The sequence below is a fragment of the Protobothrops mucrosquamatus genome, unplaced genomic scaffold (genome assembly GCF_001527695.2).
Source record: "Protobothrops mucrosquamatus isolate PMUCROS unplaced genomic scaffold, P.Mucros_1.0 scaffold501, whole genome shotgun sequence".
NCBI classification, from domain to species: Eukaryota; Metazoa; Chordata; class Lepidosauria; order Squamata; family Viperidae; genus Protobothrops; species Protobothrops mucrosquamatus.
The window spans coordinates 125,428-144,958 of record NW_015386817.1 but is presented as its reverse complement, the minus strand read 5'-3'; positions in this window follow the sequence as shown (position 1 = coordinate 144,958).

Here is a 19,531-nt window from a genome sequence, read left to right as displayed (position 1 = left end):
AGCTTGTTATCCACCATAACACAATATTATTTAACATTTGGTTAAATATATGATTTTTCACACCACCACAGCCACACAGAGTTGGTAAACACGTAGACAGAAATGAGTTGCGGGGAAAAAAAACCTCAGAGAAGTTGTACATGCTTGTGTGCTTATATGTCTAGTGTCAAAACCAGATCAGTTTAACACACAGGACATTATTTAGATTTAAATAGCCTTAACCAATCACTTTTTAAAATAGGTAAACATATTTCCCCTTGTTGACCTCTTTAGACAAAAATCTGAGAAGAGTGATGAGATTTCTATTGCCCTGAAGGTCAGATAACGTTGACTCCATTGGGGAAATAAGAGAGTGAATTCCTGAATGAATAGCTCTCTTGGAAAGCAAGTTCTCCAGATGTTCAGATTGCTGTAGCACAGCTTCTTCTGGATATCAGCCAGAGATCTTCTTTTATCAAAGGCAACATCGCAAAGAGCTTGCATTATTGTCATTGCTCTTTGAACTAACTGTAGATTGGTCCTTGTGATATTGTGCTATAATTTGCCATATTCTTTATTTTGTTGTTTTGAGTTACTTGAATACCCATGCGACTTTAAAAATGTTGCTATATAAGTATGAAAATAAATGAAAACAAAAGATATACCCGTAGGTTTCTAAATTATCCAGTATAATATAACATTCCATAGTTCTATTGTGAAATCTCTAGTAACTAAGTATTGATTTTGACAATTTCAAATGCAGTATTACATGCATAAATAAAATGACCAGTGCATATCAATGGGTGTGTCTTTTTTTTTATGAGTTGGGATTTGTATTGAAATCTTTCTTTAGGTATTTTAGGTAAGCATTATAGTGTTTTGATGCAAGCAATAATTTGAAGGATTTATGAAATTTATACTTGGCAGCCAAAACACTGAAAAAATAATTTGCTTGAGAAATTAATTTGTAATGCATTATGCGAATTTGCTTACAATTTGTTTAATCCAAACTTTTTGACTCAGCCAGTTTCGATGAGAATCTTATTAAAATACCTGCTTTTAATGGTCAATGAATAAATAATTGACTGTGAATCTAAGTCGGATTTAAACAGGCCATGTGATATATACTTTCACATAACTTTGCTTCTTCCATTAAATTGAGAAACATCAAATTATGTAATGTGAATGTGCGTGCTTTGTGTCTGTGCGTGTGGACTCGCACATGCAAAGAAAGAGAGAGAACAAGAGGAGAGAGAGCACATGTACTGTAGTGTGAAAAGCAATCAGTGAATAACACATACTACTTGAACATTTGGGAGATACATTTTTTTTTCTCTTCTAAGAACTCTGCCTGTAATAGGTACTGAGTAAGAGTCCTGTAAATTTTTATTGGTGTGAAAGCCAGAGAGAAACATACAGAGTGAAACACATTTTATTTTTGTCTAATGAGCGAAAATGAGCTAAGTATTTTTTTTTTAATGTTAGGTAGTAAAAAAATTTTGATTAACAAAAAAAGTTATACTTTCGTCCAATCCTTCCCCCTTTTCTGTCATTCTTTCCTGTGCTCCTGTGTTTTTCTGGTATGTGGAAGGATAGATGCATCTTTTGTAAAAATATATGCAAATTAGGTTCCTTAATTTGAACCTCTTTTAAAAAACAGCAAACACTAATTTTGCTCTGTCATACTTCAAAACGAGGGTGTCATGATGGTGGCCACAGTGGTATGATCAAAGTTTAGCCTGTTTTTTTATGCATCAATGTTTTTTCCATGATGTAATGAAAGTTTTGACTCAGATAGTATTTACGGCTACCTTTGTAAAGACAGTCAGAATAGGATGTCTGTTGGCATGGAAAAGTTGAGAAAATTTTCAGGGAATTTAGGTTTTATTCAATGCTTTTACTGTATAGCTGTTTGTGAAAACAGGATACATCAATAAATAATGGCTTTGATGTTTATGTTTGAGTTGACTGCCTAAATTGTTTGATGAAGAACAGAACATTGATATGTTTGATGAAACAGTTGGGTATGGAGAAAAGAAATAATTCAACGTTGTGAGGTGGTACAGATATTTTTCATATATTTTCACATATTTCATTTATTGTGACTCATTAATGAAATAATTTCTTTGCTGAAGATTCAAAACTTCATATCACATAAAGTTTACCTGAAAGTTGGTCCAGTTGGTTTAAAGTAGTTTTTATCTTTTTGTAATTCTGCATTCAACCCAGTTTTTTAATTAAACAGATTTTACATGATTTTGAGATATTCTGTATCTCTAGCACTTTGTCTTCATTATTTCCTTTTTATTATTGTTTGTAAGAATCATTTTAGAACATCAGTGAGTTATTTTTCCTGCTCTTAATACATGTGGACAATTTAATATATGGTATGTCAGTCTTCCATTTTAATATAGGTGTATTTAATTAAGATCGCTAACTTCCCCAATCACATTTAGTGTTAAGTTTAGTTTAGTTGTCTAGTGTCTGTCTGTCTATGTTGTATCTCATTTCAGACTATCCCAGACCATCTGATTTATGCAATATAGCAATAGCACTTAGACTCACATACTGCCCTATTGTATTCTCTGGGCAGTTTACAATGTTAGCACACAACATTGTATGCTAACAATCTGGGTCCTCATTTTACCAATTTTGGATGGAAACCTGAGTCAACCTTGAGCCTCATCAGGCTCGAACTCCAAACTGTGGATAAAGTTTGTCTGCAATTCCCATTCTAACTACAACGCCACCAGGGCTCCTGGCAAACTTGTATATATAGGTTTAGAAATGTCAGTGTTACAAGAATTTGGGACACTAGGATGCCAGTTATATGCTTCATAGAGACTTGATATTCAGTATTGCTTGCCTGATCAATCTTCAAAAGCAAGTAACTTATGAACTTCTAGTTTTGTTTGTTAATAAGCTTAATGCTCACTTAATGTCAGCTTTGCGAGTTAATAAGCTTAATGCTCACTTAATGTCAGCTTTGTGAGGTAGTCCACACAAAAAATATATCCAGAAATACTAGCTTTAACTTTATTGTAAGGTTCCATTAGCAGAATCTTGCAAATCTGAAAGTACATCTCTTCCCCTTCATCTTTACATTCCAAGAAACTAGACAGAATTTCTTCTGAGATACTTGTCATGCCTGATCATTGCCCTGGCTGCAGGTCTTCCTCTTATTTCCCAAGGTCATTGTCAACTACCATTACAGTTAAGGCAAATCTGGAGTTTCAAGATGATGGAAGGCTATATACTGTGATCTTGCATCTAAGGATTAATAAGCAGAAGCAATCAAAGACCAGACATATCTGAAGGTAATTCAAGGAGAAAAAACCTTTAAATTAACTATGTTAAAGAAAGGTGTCTTAAACTACTAATACAAGAAACACGGAGAAAAACCTTTAAATTAACTATGTTAAGGAAAGGTGTCTTAAACTACTAATACAAGAAACACGTCTTGTGCTATATAATGCCAGGAAAATAAGGGGGAAAGACACAAACCCGTTTGGCAGTTGTAACTATAATGATATCCTAGCTCAAGTGGGAAGCACAAATGAATTAAAGTCCTCCATCAGTAGTTCCAAGCTCTCCCTTCATACCTTCCTATGGTTATATCTAAGGTATGCCCTTAAGACCCAGATGATAAGTTCATCTAATTTAGTAACATCAAGTTTCTGAAAAGTATTAGCTATTTATGTATAGGAAGTTTACATGTATATTAAGAAGGCAACATTCCAATCCCATTATTTACTTTGCAGCATTTGGTATTTATTTTTTTAATTTACTGTATACCTGATGTTAACTCAGTACAATTCAAGGTGAAATGCTTGTTCGGGTGACCCATTCATATCAACTAACCCAGTCTCCTGGGAGTAGATATCACCTTGCCTGATATCCATTCTCCTTCAGAAGAAGCATTTCATTTGTGCAATTATTCCCAGTAAGACTTCCATTGAGTTTTGAATATTCAGGACGCCAGATCACATGGAAGATATAAATTAAAGACTGCTTTTTCCCTTCTAGAAGCATGTATATAAGAGAGAGGTTTAATTGGTTAATATTGGAACCAAGCCAGTCAGTATAAAGCTCTTAATGAGTTGGATAATTTATTGATTATGTGCCATGAATCAGTGTCTACTCTTATTGACTACGTAAATATTCTCTGAAATGATTTGCCTCAGCCTGTCTTCTGTCAGCGTACCCATTGTGTAGTAATTGAGTCCATCCCATCCACTGCTTGTCCTTTTCCTCTCTTTCCTTCCACTGCTCTCAACATTCAAGGCTTTTCCAAAGACTAGGTCTTCTCATAATGTTTCCAAAATGAGATATTTTGAGTCTGCTCATTTGTTCCTTGAGTGAGAATTTTGCATTAATTTGTTCAGTGATCCATTTGTTTGTCTTCTTGGCTATCCATGGTATTCTCAGGAGTTTTCTGTAACGTAGTTAATACTCTCTTTATCCTGCTTCTTCAAAGTCCAACTTTCATTTTCATAATGTGTCACAATCCCTAGTTGTCCTTCCAGGTACTGTCTGAAGTCAAGTGTGTTTACTTTCAGATAGGTTAGTGTATCATGTATCTTCATACCATGCCTATGAATGCAGATAATGCTATTTTTTCTTCTAACAAAGCTAGTAAATGTTGACATTGTTCTTTGTGTCTGTTACTATGGATTTGTATTGAAGGCTTTTTTTTTTTTGAATCTTGTATCTAAATTTTATGATAGTTGCTTGGATATTTTGTTAATTGTAAATTATGCCTTTAAATAGGTATAGCAGGGGAACTTAAAAAAGGGAATATTTCGGTTTCAAAAAATTCTTTGTCCTTGGATTTTCTTAAACATAAATTGTGTACACATTTATCTATGAGTAAATCCATTAGATCAGTGGGCTTTTTCCCCCTGCTTGAACATGCATGAGAAGTATCTGTCAAATTACTGACTCAGACATAACTACTAATGCATAGTTAACAATACTTGATGACTTAGAAGCTTACTGGTAATTTTTATTGAAAATAAAGATAAAAGACCTTAAACATTAGAAATTCTAGATATTATTAATGAAGATTATGGGGTGGCAGTCTTGTGTTTTGCATGATCTCTATCCATGATGGCAAAAGTATTGGTAAGGTATATCATTTTGGAACAGATGTTGAATGGCAGTGTATTTTTTCATTCAGTTTTTGAAATATACGGCATGTATTGTGAATGGAAGAGTAGATTAAAAAAAGAAAGAAGTAATTTCTGAAGTAATTTAATGAGTAATTTAATGAGAACTATTAAAATTATATCAATTTAAAATGCATATATCCTTCTTAAAGAAGATTGCTTAAAAGTTTGTACTTCAGAAAACCGCCAATAGAAATGGAAAGGATCAATAATTCTCCCTGGTGGAAATTTGAGCTGTGAGTAGGTTTTTAATAGCTTTATTGCCATTAGAAATAGCTAGATGTCTCAGATGGTCTTTAGTTTATTATGCATTTGGACTGATGACAGACCAACATTTTTAATAGTGCAGGTCTATTAAGAAGTGAAATGTGTTGAATTCAATGGGATTTATGCACACACAATAATTCTGTAGTCCAGTTTGGTATAGTGGTAAAGGCACCAAGCTAGAAACCAGGAGATTGTGAGTTCTAGTTCCATTTCAGCCATGAAAGCTGGCTTGTGACTTTGGCCAGTCACTCACTCTAAGCCCAACCCATGTTACAGGGTTGCTGTTATGGAGAAAATAGGAGGAGGAAGGAGTATTATGTAGGTTTGCTGCCTTCAATTATTTGTACAAATAATAATGGCAGGATAAAATATATAGGAACTTCCTTAAGAGTCCCTGTAATCATGTTTAGTTTACAATCAGTTGGATTACATAGTATTGTTCCCTCTATTTTTTTTAGCCTGGAAGGAAGTATATGAAAACCTCAACTTTTAATTCATTCATTTGTTCATTCATTCATTCACACATTCACACAACTGTTTTTTTTCCTCCAGTTTGCATAGTAAAACTAGTTTGTGGACTATTTTTTCTGAGCAGGACACAATAACTCTTTTTTCTTTTCAAATGCACATATACATATGTTTAATTCTGGAAGCTTCAGGGCAAAATGGGACCTTTTCAAGTACTTAAGTAAAGAGGCAGTTATGGAATTTGTGCAGTGGATGAAGAAAGAATTGTGGTTAAAGAAGTTTCTGGCTTCAGAGAGCCTCTGGAATGTATTACCTTAAAAGAATCACACATAAATCAAGCTTTTTTTCTTTTTTCTTTTTAATGACAGTCTCTAATAAATTTTCTTTTTCTGCTCATGGCAAAAATAATTTCAGGTTAAATTTTTCCAGTGGAAATGCTATAAAATTTTTTTGACAGAATTCCTGACGTTATTTTAACCAGGATTGTGACGGGCAAACTTTTACTTATTTAGGTATTAAAAATTAACCTTACTTTTGCTTTTGGCATTCATTATTGAAGCCCGAAAGGGGGGAGAGTTATTTGATGGATAACAGGTAAATCTTTCTGACTTTCAAAAAGAAAGACTAATAGAAGTTGTAACTCCATGTACTAATCATGTTGCAAAAGGGGAAAAAAGTCTGCAGGTTTTTAGTTTTTTATTTAAAACTGACTTGTCAGACTAAACTATTTTACCAAGTTGATGAGTCTCCCTTATTTCATAATTTGGTTTTTGGTCCAAAGGCTGATATTGGGAGCAAATTAGCTTGTCTACTCTCAAGTGTTATGATTTTTGATTTGCTTTATAACAGAAAGAATACTTTTTTTCCCTGAATAACTTGCTAATTAACTGACATAAACCAACTGCATGACAATATAACAAGATAAGATTTAAGTGATCCTTATGAACCATTCTTAAGGAAAACAAAAGCTTACCTCTAATTACTTTGAATTTAAGATTGTCAATATAGATATTGTTGCCTATAATAGTGAAAAAAATTCAGAACGCTTAGCTGCATTCTTAAGTAATTTTACACTCAGTTTTCAAGTTTATTTTTAATCAGGGAAAAAGAGGAAAAAAGTCTTGATAGGCTTGGTGTGTTGTTAAAAATAAGTTTCTAACACACTGTTTAGAATGAAGTCCCATTTCTACTTGTTGCTATCTTACTTTTATGCTATTTAGATGAGCAACTAACAGGTATTTAGATTCTGGAAAAACTGTCAGAACACACATGCACTTTTTTGAAATGAATTCCCAGCCTTTGTTGATGGGTGATGTGCTTGATTTAATACTTGATGCCTTTATTTTGGCTTCCTTCCCAAGAATTTTACATTACTATCATTTCTTTTAATACTATTGATAATTGCAGTCAGTTTGTTTATGGATCAGAATGCAGATTATTTTGAGCATTTTACTGGAACAGTTATGTAAAAATTTCCTCAAAGTATTTGTTGGAAACTTCTTGAATTTTATGTGATATTGCAATACTTGAGGATAGAAAAAAATATTTCATGAATGAAGGCAAATATACCTGTCCCAAGATAATGTTATTATCTTAGTGCCTAGAAGGGGTGGGCAAGCAACCTGTGAACGACATAGAAAACCCAGGACATTATTAATGAAATGTTTAGGTGGGCTTAGCTAAGGCTAAGAATGGTAGCAGTTAGATTTCCGGAAGTTTTTTGCTCCCATACATATCTGTTAAGATTGCCTAATACTGAAACATAGTGCCAGATACTTCTGGTACATCATTAGAGGACATCTATGGTCCTCCAGAAGTTAAAGTCTGAAAAAAACCCCTTGAATCTTCAGAATGCTCAGTGGACAGTTCCAGATTAAAGCATCACAGACTAATGACTGTTTGGATTCTGCTTGAATGTATCTGGTGTATATATCTCGTTTACCAACTAGAAGTAGACACTTATTGCTTGTGCCTTGCTTGTTGACTTCTCACTGGTTTCTGTTTGGCTACTTTGGGAGCCAGGTTGTGGAATTAATACAAGAATGCTGACTGATCTCTAAAAACTCCTGTGGATTTTATAGCCAGGTTATCACTTCACCCTACCAGATAGTTAGGTATAAAGGAGAAACGTTCATTTCTTTAGCCAGTTTCCACTTTTCACAAACATGTGGACATCGGATTTGAATAATGCCAGGTTATAGAAAATATAGTATAGGTGTGATTATTTTTAAGATGAATCTTTGGCAAGATGTCAAATGTCTCAGACATGATCAATAGATTAAGTAACATTATCTCTGTGTGTGTTTATTTGATTGCCTAAAGAAGCCTATGCGGTTGAAAAGATTTCTGAGATATTTAGAAAAAAGGAAGGTGTGAAAGCAGTATGAGTGAATTATTTTTGTCTAAATTTAAATGTAAGATATTATCTTTCAATTTGCATTCGGTAGATTAAGATGGCTAAAATCTTAGCATTCAGAATATATAGTACAACATTTATATATTAGTACTAAAATATGCTGCAAAGGAGTAATGGGTTAATAGGAGTAAAGATGTCTCAGGTAAACTAGCATTTTTCAAGAACAGTGAAATGAACAGAACTTTTTTGAGGGAAAGATTCCTTCTCTTTTAATTTAGAAGAGAAAGTGAATATTTTGATTCCTTAAATTGATTAATGTAATTAACAGTAAAATTAAATATTTTTTTCCTTTTCCCAATCATAAGGGTTCAGGATAGCTAAAAAAATCTATCAAAACATCTGTGATAATGATGCTGCAATATTAAATAGGCTTTAAAAAGGGAGTTTGGAGGAAATGTAGAAATCATAGGGTGGTGGTTTGCTATATTAATTTATAGTTGTAATATGTAACTACTAATTGACCTGGGTATGATTAGAGATAAGATGTACAGGATGTTTCTGTTCCAATGTACAAGGGTTTTGAAATTTGGAAATACTATGTTTTGAATGTATTAGAACTCAGTTTTGATTTTTTTTTCAAAGATTCTATCAAATCTGTGTTTCTTTTTTAAAGAAATAGATACATTAGATTGCTTAAAGTAGTTATTATAATTATGTTTTATTACCATTTTATGCTTTCTGAGTTCATAGTTGATTATAATCCAACATTTTATAATGAAAAATGTAAGTAATTTACTAGCCATAATGATACACATTATTTGGAATGTGTTTTATTAGGGTTATCTATTCTGTATACTCCATAAATCATTATTATTGAATTCTAATGCTTATCAGCATAAGCAGTACTAAGGAATGAATAGAACTCTAGTTCAGGAGTGGATTATCACAATTACCTTATCTCTGGCTTTAAAGCATAGCAGCTTTGCTTTCTCATTTTCTTTTAGATAATTTAAATTTAGAATTTACATGACGAGGGCTCTGTGAAGATCACAATTTATAGTAGAGATGAGTTTACTTTCCACTTTTTGAAATCTGGCGTTCCCCATGATCAAATGCTTATTTCTTATATAGGTAATAATTTTATTAGCAATTTCCCATTGGAATTTATAACAAACAAACAAAACAAAAGTAATATTCTGTGTTCTGCAGTGATAGGTTGGTTGAGATTTTAGAAGAATAGGACAAACAGACAGTGTCAAACCTCCTGAATTTATCAATGCAACTTAATAAAATTAAGTGAAATTATATTTGTTTCGTTTAAGGAATTAAGTAATTAAAGACAAATTGAATCAAAATGCTAACTCCTTCTCTAAGTGAATGTGTGCAGTTTGTACAGTTTTCAGTACTTGGAATTTTATAAATTTATGTGCTCTTAGTTGTTTAATTATTAAATTATTCGGTTGTTTTATGCAGTCTTGATTTCTAATATGAAAAATGGTTTAAACATCAGTAGAGCAACTAAGCAACCTACAACTTGGTCTGTATCTTTAATGTAGTAGGTGAAAAGTTGGAAAGATGAAACAAAGTTCTTAATGTTGCATTCTTAAGTATACCTTATCACTCTGTTCTTAACATTCTAAAGTTCAATGCTATTATGAATTTTCTCTTACTTTGAACCCATCAAAATCTCAATTGTGCAACAATACTCTTTGTTGCTAGCTACTTTTCTGCATAATTTGATTGGTAGTCCTGTGATCTTACCATCTGATCTGCTACAGTTACTCTGGCTAAGACAGTGATGGCGAACCTTTTAGAGACCGAGTGCCCAAACTGCAACCCAAAACCCACTTATGCATCATCGGGTGCCGGGTGGGTGTGGCCCATTGGCTGGGCGTGCCCATTGGCTGGGCATGGCTGTGGTGGTAACGGCAGACTGGATGGGACTAAAAAGTTCAATCAATCAATTCCAACTTTGCAAGATCTTTTTTTTCCCCTGAGAAGTTGAAATTGACTGATTGATTGAACCTTTTTTTTTTGCACATGGCGGCAGAGGCCTAAAGCGAAAAGGTTTTATAAAACCCAGCTGAAGGGCCTAGGACTGGGGCGACGGTGCGCGTGCCCACAGAGAGGGCTCTGCCGCCTCTGGCACCCGTGCGATAGGTTCGCCACCACTGGGCTAGGAAGTGGAGGTCCCCAGCTATAGATAGATAGATAGATATATAGATAGATAGATAGATAGATAGATAGATAGATAGATAGATAACCTTTATTGCCATTTTTTTTACTGTGGGCACATATTAAAAATGAAATTTAGTTGCTTGCTCTCAAAGTGTACACATACATAACACACATTTAAACATACTATATACAACATATGTATAGACCTACACACTTACATATAAGTAGCATATAAATATTAATCACTGTGCAAATTGAATACATAATGGAAGGAGGAAGCTTTAGAGTTCACAAGGTTAATACTGTATGGAACAAAACTGAATCTGGATGTTCTGCTTCGGATACCACAAAGCCTCCTCCCAGAAGGTAACAAAGAAAACAGGTTATGAAGAGGATGTGTAGCATCCCAGACAATCTTGCAGACCCTGCTCAAGCAACGCTTATATGCTATGTCCTTATTGCTTCTTATTGTGGACATTATTATTTTTTCTTTTAGATTTTTTTAAACCCACTTTTATTATTTGTATAAATAAGTCAAAGTGATGAGCATATCTAATACTGCTTTCTCCTCCTATTTTTCCCCACAACAACCCTTTGAGGTGAGTTGGGATGAGAGAGAGTGACCGGCCCAAGGTCATCCAGCTGACTTTCACGACTAAAGCGGTCTACCCACCTGGCTTTCATGAGTAAGGCGGGACTAGAAGTAACTTTTCCTGCTTTTTAGCCTGGTGTGGCCCAGCCTGATCTTGGGCTCTCTTCTTAATGCCACTGTCAGGTCCGTTTTTGGCTGGTCATCTGCTAATAATATTGAAATTATTAAGCCTCCCAGAGTTTTCTCTGCCACTTTCCTGAATGCCCCTCAGTGCTTTCCATGTGCTTTGAGATAGCTGCCAATGTCTTCCAGCTGTTGCAAGGCCTTTTCCCAATATCCTGACCAAGCTGCTATTATCTCCCACGTTGGTGGTTCCTGCAGATTGTTATTCTGTCTTCCTTTGTCTTCTTTCATCTTTGATCTTCAGCTCCTCTTCTGCCTTTCATCTTCTTTTCTCTAGGGCACTTGCCTCCTTCTCTTTTCCATGCTACTCCTTCCATGAATGCTGAGTCCCTTTTTAAAAGCTTAACTCATCAGTTTCCTCACTGTTTTCCCTTAAAGTAGCAATAAGGAGTGGCACAGGTTTTCTGGGAGAAAGTTTTCCTTCATCCACATGTAAAATGCAAGGGTTGGGTAGTACATTACAAAACATCTAGTCCAATCTTCTACCCAATCTTCTACCTACCATTACAGCACTGCTGATTGTTGGCCAGGCAACCTCTGGAATAAATTTAAGAATATTTGGTCCCAGCAGTATCATATTCATTATGGAGCTGACAGTAACATTGAAATTTTATTTACACGTACTTTTATATCCTAAGGCTCTGAACCTTGGGCTTTGTCTCAAGGTTCCTTGTATTCTAAAATTTAGCGGTGTCAAGAAATGTGAAGTTTCATGACTGCTTTTCAATAATACACATAGACCTTCTCAATTGCAATTGTTCTTGGCTTTTGAATACCAAGTTTCATGCTTTGGTAATCTGTTCTTAATTTTTTACATACATAGTGTTATAGCAAAAGATCGGAGACTCCCATATGTTAAATATAATTAGTAAGCATTTTCATCTTCTGATCTAGTCAAATGTATTCCAATAAGAGGAATTGGGGAGGAAGTTCCATAAAAATTACTTCAATCAATCATGGTGGATTACAAGAATAGGAAGTGGTATTTCTCTTTCTATATGATTATCTGGGTGTGATACTATGGTACCATGGTAACTATGGGTATTATAGGAATGATATTTAAAAGATTTGACTCATAGTATTAAAACTGAAACTGCTTGATGTTACTATAGTTGGATCGGTTAAACTAATATTTCCTTTATAACGTACACTGCATGTCTGTAAATCTACAGGTAATTTTCTTTGTATATCAGGACACAAATAGGCAACATGAAATTAAAACTGAAATTTGCATCGGGTGCCTAGAAGTTGCATTAATGCATGATGGCACAAATTGCCTTGTCTTGTCTTTATCAAAATAAATGAGTGAATTTTCCAAATGGATTATGTTAATTTGATAAGTATATTAAAGTTTGCTGAATTTTTGAAAGTGTTGGCTTGGCTGGGCAATGTTTATCTGAGTTTGCAAAGAGAAATGTACTACGTTTTATCCTTGCACAGGAGTGGCTTTGGCATTTGCATTCAGAAGCTAAGATGCACTAAGGCAGACTTTGATATTGAAATGAAGAAAGTTTGTGCCGCTGTTTTGGCATGAGAAAAAATAATACTGTCAGCAGAGTTTCTGGCATCCTAACATTACAAACCATATACGAAAGTAATTAGATCATTTACCCTAGAACATGTATTTCTTTGTACTGTATTTAGAGTTATAGTAGAAGTGAAAGTTAGATAATTTATATTTGATTGGGGATCCATCCCATTTCTTGAGGGCTGGGTCCTTATTATTTCAGGTTGTATCTTCACGAAGGAACCATCCAATATACTGTAACCGAGTAACTTGGTTTCATACTGCATTGGCTTTGTTGGTCTTGAGAAGCTGATGCACCCATGGTGGGCAACTGTTATTCAGCTCATTCTCATTATAAAAATAGTATGGAATTCCTATTCTTCATGATGTAATGAACAAATTGCAATGCAATAACACCACATTTGTCATCAGTCTAAGGCAGACATGTCAAACTCACGATGTCATGTGACATCGCACAACATATCAGGACGGTTTTGCCATTGCTGGCAATGGGGTGGGTGTGGCTTCCGGATGATGCGTCCGGCCCGTGGGCTGGCAGTTTGACACCCCTGGTCTAAGGGAATGACCTGACTAATGTATAAAGTTTTAACAGTGGCATATTTTAGGCACCTCTTAAATAATAAATTAATAACTACATTGAATATTTTTATCTTGTGGACACTGTATATAGACCCCCACAAGCTTGCCCAATATGCCTATAAGAAAAACTCAGATTCTAGGAAAAAAATATCTTTCATTACTTGGCAATGGCTCTCAAACTTTCACAACAATTAAAGTCGTACATAATACTATGTGATAGAGTAAGCCCCTGTCCCAATTTCTAAGGCATGGTGAGAACATCCAAACTATGAGTCACTGTTGAGACAGCATTTATTTAATTATCTCAGGGTAATGTATGTGAGAAGTATCTAATGAAGAGGCATCATACCACTAATCACCATTCATGTACAATAGCAGTTAATAAAATTTCAGAGCTTTGTAAAACACTGAGCTAAGCTTATTTGATCTATACTGGGCACTAATTTATCTCTTACTAATTATTGGTAATCCTGTAGTATCTTCAACACTTGGAAAGTGACTCACTGCCTCAGGTAAATGTCTGAACAGAGGAGTTTCTCACATATCTAGATAAATATCAGACAGATTGCGTCTTCCTTAAGTATTTACTATTGGAAATAATGCTACTGTTTATGGGGAGAGCAAATTCAGAGGGAGTCTGTTGTATTAGTTGAAAATACAGCTATAGTTAAGGTACCAATTTTTGAGTAATATCCAAAGTTAGGTTATGGTGGATTTGACTTCAAAGGTTTTTGGAGTAGAGGTGAATATTTCAGTTTACTTGTTGCATAATATTCTTAGTATTGCCCAGTGAAACCTGTTAGCTGCTGTTTCATAACAGAATAAATGGTTCTTTCTACAAGAGCAAATGATTTGAGCAATTTCATTGTCGTGATGACCACTAGCTTTAATAGCTTTCAAAAGAGATTAGGTTAATTCAGAGAGGATAAGTATTAAAGGGATATTAACCGTGGTGGTTTTAAACAGACCTGACCACTGAAAGCAGAGATTAAGTATGAGTTGTCAGGCAGGATTCTCATGATCAAGCATCTTCTTTTACATTAGTACTCAATTATAACTTGATTTTTAGAGTTATGTTTCTTTCTAGCCTGAATTAATTAACAAACCAGAATCTAAAACCTGATCCTGATCATTGATTATTTTATTTATTTTACCTGCATTGGATTCAAATAACCCACTATTCTCTGAGTTAATTACTGATTATGATGATTTTGGTACTTTCTGAATCTCCTGAATGCAGACGGGAAGTTGAAAATCCAAGTCCGAATTTGGGGGTAAGGGAACACTGAGTATGTTTTTTTTTCTGGGCTGATGGATATAAGCTGGTTAATAGCTGGTGGATTAGATAGGTTTTCTGAAATTTCTTCAGAAGTCTTCCATTTAAGGGGTTCTGAATACTTTGGAACCTATTCAGAAGGATTGACTCACAACAGAGCACCTCTCCATTCTTAATAAAAGCTATCACTTCTATTCCAAAGATGTGCAACACAAGAGACTTTATGTAGCAGACAGGTATTGTGTGAGTTCATTTCTTTAGGTGAATTGCCATGTGGTAAGATTGGTGGCTAATAAACTTTACAAATAAATAAATTTCTGAAGCATTCATATAGCCTTACAGAGACAGGAGACCAAGACCCAGTACTTCCTAGCTACAACTGAGGTAGCTTCAGGATGTCATGTTACTTAGTCCTATATTTTATGCTTGTTTTATAGTTTTGCTTTTGGTGAGGAAGATTCAGAACAAATTTTGACTTAGGCTGGTAATTCCTTCATTGGTTTTTGTGGGTTGGGACTTCCTGAATATCAGCTTATTTTAACTTGTCTCTAATGGTTTTTTCCCCCAGTGCAGTGTGGCTGTTGATTATTGTGTACTTTCTATATACATTTGAAAGTGTAGAAAGCCCTTTTATGCTTGGTATCCTGTAAACATGTCTAGTGTATAATAAGTCCTTTTTTTATAAATACATTTAGCCTGTTTCTACCATTAACCTCCTCCACAAATATGTATGGAGACATACTTTTGGTTTATAAATGTGGGGAGAAGCAAGAGTGGAAAGACTGTGGTAATTTTGCTAGTTCTGAAAAAAGTGCTGTTATATAGTCTTTCTTCTCTATACATTACCGTCCTTGAGCAGTTATTGTTTAATGTAATCTGAAAAGGGAAAGGGAAAAAAGAAAGGGGGGGAGGATCTGAAGGAATCTGTAGACTAAATAAAGAACGTGTTTTATAGAAATTGCGGGCACTGTTGAAGAGGCTGGTAGTTGCCATCTGGTTGGTGTTTATTAACGAAACATCAGTTTTCTTGGCTGCTAAATATGTTTGGTGCCCTTTTCATTGCAAGATTGAGGAACTAATAAACACATGTCAGTTTAGTTTGTTAGCTCCTCTGGGCCAGGGGCCTGCTCTTTTTGTATTTCAACTATTCCCTAAAGTATCATGTGTCTCCATTCATATGTAAGTTGCCCTTGATCTATCTTCCTTTTTCTTCCACTTCACTCTGTCTTCTAAATTAATCTTGCAGATCTCTCTGGTCTGAGAACTTCGGGCTTGCTGTATACCAGAAGCTTGCTAACTGTCCAAAAATATTTTAAACACAAGCAAATAAAATGTCAATAAAGCAACAATTTTTTAAAGTTATATAATCACTGATGTTGCAAAACAGAACTGATTTATTCATCATAGACTTTTATCTTCCCTTTTCATGTTATCAAGACGATAACACTGCTAACTAGTTTGGTGGCAAGGTTGTCTGGCTAAAAGCTCAAAGAAAATTATACGTCTGAAAGGAGATTTGTTTTATCCAATACATTGCACAGGTACTATATTGTGACCTGCCACTCCCTCTCTTTTTTAATTAAATGTGAAACCACTTTTGGTCACGCTTTATACTTCATCAGAAGCCTAATTATGATTACATTCAAAGGGCGGAAGGAAATCACAGTATTTTAATATTCATTTTACTGATTTTGCAGTTTGCGGTACAATTAAGAGTTCAAAGACTTTTGCGTCTTGAAGGTCATAAGGAAGAAAAAAATAAGATGTGCTTGAGTCCAGCTCAACTCTACGTCCTTGTAGTTTTCTTTATGGAAATAGTTTCCCATTTCTGTTTTTTAGGAGGTTTTTCTAACTTTCAAGTCTAGGCTAAAGCTGTGGTATTCACTTATCCAAGTATTAACCTAACCCAACCCTGCTTAGCTTAAATCCAGCCAAAGTCTCAAGAGTTGTTCATAAGTCTTAATTGGATAGAAACTTCTGAGCACTTGTACTCCATATTTCAAAACACACCAACTTGGAAACAAAATGAAGAGAATGTTAAAGATATCTTCTTGTTTCCTGTATTACTTGTGAATGTGTGAAAATTTCTGCAATATTGGGATCTGAATTTGGATGTTTAGACAAAGCGTTGCATTGATTTAAAAATATCTCAACTTAGAGTGACATGAAAAATTAGAATTAGGAATGCTGAAATCAACTAGGCTTGAAATTCTTCCATTTCTTTTACAGGGGGGAGAGCAGAAAATTTAAAACCACATGCTCAGTTTTGTTTTATTTGAAACTTTATGTAGCTTTATAGTGACATGTGCCTTTGTAAAAGATAAATAAAGATTGGGTAGCTTGTTCATGCTTTGCAAATGTTTCAGACCTTTATTTTTGCTATCTTGTCATATTCCCTCACCCACCTCACGGTTTCTTCCCTAAAGTATGTGGCAATATATCAATAAAGATTCCCAGTCATTCAGGTAGAGTTGTCTGGAAGTTGAGTCATGGTAACTGGAGTTCTTTGAAATGTTGGTTGGTTTGAAATATTTCTTCTGAAGAAGCTACTTGGATAAGCCCTAAAACATTTCAAACCAACAAGAAAAGTTTGTTAATTAAAACAGCTTGTCTATTTTGGGGTTCTACAAAGCCTAAAGCGAAGGTAAAACGGTATAAGTGTTAATCTTAATGAGTGTATTCTATCTTAGGGAGTACATTATTTTCTGAATCACGAAGAAGGCTAAATAAAACTAGAGTTGTTTTATTTTATTTTATCATCCAGTTCATAACGAAATAACTCTGGCTGGCTTATTGCCTAAAACATTTATTTGTTTGTTTGTTTGCTTGCTTGCTTGCCACCCATCTCATATATAAATACCTCTCAATAATAAAAGTCCAATACAAATAAAATTATAATTAAACAATGAAGAAGAAGTGAATAGGATGTGTGGGGAAATAGGGGGTAGAAGTGCCTCTTAATTCATCAACCATCTTCAGTGTGATGCCTGGACCCTGCCAGCCGAAATTCCTTGAATGATGGGGCTCATAGGCTGCCTCCTCTGGGGCGGGCCAGTCCCAGTGTGATGAGGCAGTTCCTCATGTAACCTTTAACAAACAGCTGAGAAATTCTGCATTCAGTTTTGGTCCAAGGCAAGTGTCCTCAACCATTTTCAAAGCATTTCTAATCCTACTAAAGATACTCCTAAATGAAGCTGAAATGTTAGTATGTATTATGTAGGCTAGCAGCTTTCTTGGCATTAATGCATTTTATATGCAGGATTGAAAAATGAGGTAGCACAATGCTATATGCATGGTTCCAAACAGGTGGGAGTTGTTTCTAAATGCATATACAAAGTAATAAGCTTATAAATCTGGGGAAAAGACTGCACTATAACTTTGCCCCAATGTGTAAATTTTCTATATGCAGGGAGTTTTTAGAAATACAATATTCATCTATAGCCCAGAATAGTACAGCCAAGAAATTATCCTCAACTCACTTCACCTATTAACTAGAATTTAACATAGAATTTAATGACTAACTTCTGGTTTGTTTGCTTTCTTTTCATTCTTTGCTGCACTTCCCCTCTTAGCTTACATAGCAGTGATGCTGCCCAGTTATCTTTTATACTACATTTCTAGAGAGTGAAGTTCTGTGAAGGTTGATTGAATCAAGGAGTGTCTCCATATCTCCTTCTAGACACACAAGTTTAGTTAGGGCATGGGTATCTAAGGAGATGGTATTGAATACTCTAAAATAATTTTCCCTGGTAAAGTGACTCTACCAACCAGTTTCTTTAAAATACTAAATACGCATGTTTAACATATTTTAAAAGCTTTTAATGAATCCAAGTTACATGTAGACCTGGACTACACAAAGTAAAATGAAATAATAGTGGCAGGACGAATTGTGCTCCTTTGCTGCATTTCCTAAGGTGCATATAGTTGTGCAAGTAAACAAAAGTAGAACAAAACAAACATCACAGTGATAAAGCTGCTGATAAATCTTTTTTCCCCTGAAAAACTACTATTCTGCTTGCAGAAAATTTTCACAGGAGTGGAAGTTATCTCTTACCTGTACTTCTGAGCTGGTATAGCCAATGTCATTATCATTGTATTGTACTACATCATTCTGCTGCATGCATAAAGTAGAGTCCATATGACTTGGTTGTAATTGTATCAGGCTCTCTATAAGCCCCACTTTTCTAGGTATAGTCATAAGTCACTGGATGTAGCAGCTGTTTAAAATTTTCACAATGCTTCCAGGCAACACAGAAGTTGGATGGTTTCTTACAATTTCAATAAAGTCAGTTGTGCTTCATCCACTCTTGATTGTACCAGGGAAGACCTCCAGCATTGGAAAGGAGGATGAGGGATGACATGTGTGTTCCAATATCTCAGGGGCTGCCACAAAGAAGAGGGAGTCAAGCTATTCTCCAAAGCACCTAAAGGCAGGACAAGAAGCAATGGATGGAAACTAACCAAAGAGACAAGGAAGGAGAACGTTTCTGACAGTTAGAACAATTAATCAGTGAAACAACCTGCCTCCAGAAGCTGTGAAAGCTCCAACACTGGAAGTTTTTAAGAAGAGAGTGGACAGCCATTTGTCTGAAATGGTATAAGGCAGGGGTAGGCAACCTTGGCTCTTTTATGACTCGTGGACTTCACTCCTAGAATTCCTGAGCCAGCCATGCTGGCTCAGGAATTCTGGGAGTTGAAGTCCACGAGTCATAAAAGAGCCAAGGTTGCCCACCCCCGGTATAGGGTTTCCTGCCTGAGCAGGGGGTTGGACTAGATGACCTCCAAGGTCCCTTCCAACTTTTTTATTATTATTATTTTGCTGGTCTGATTCAAACTTAGTATCAGTTTCTACAGACACCAAGCATGCTCAGTTTCTTTACTTAGAGGTACATCATGGAAAACCATGTATATATATATATACTGTACATACATACATACATGCAAACACAAACATACA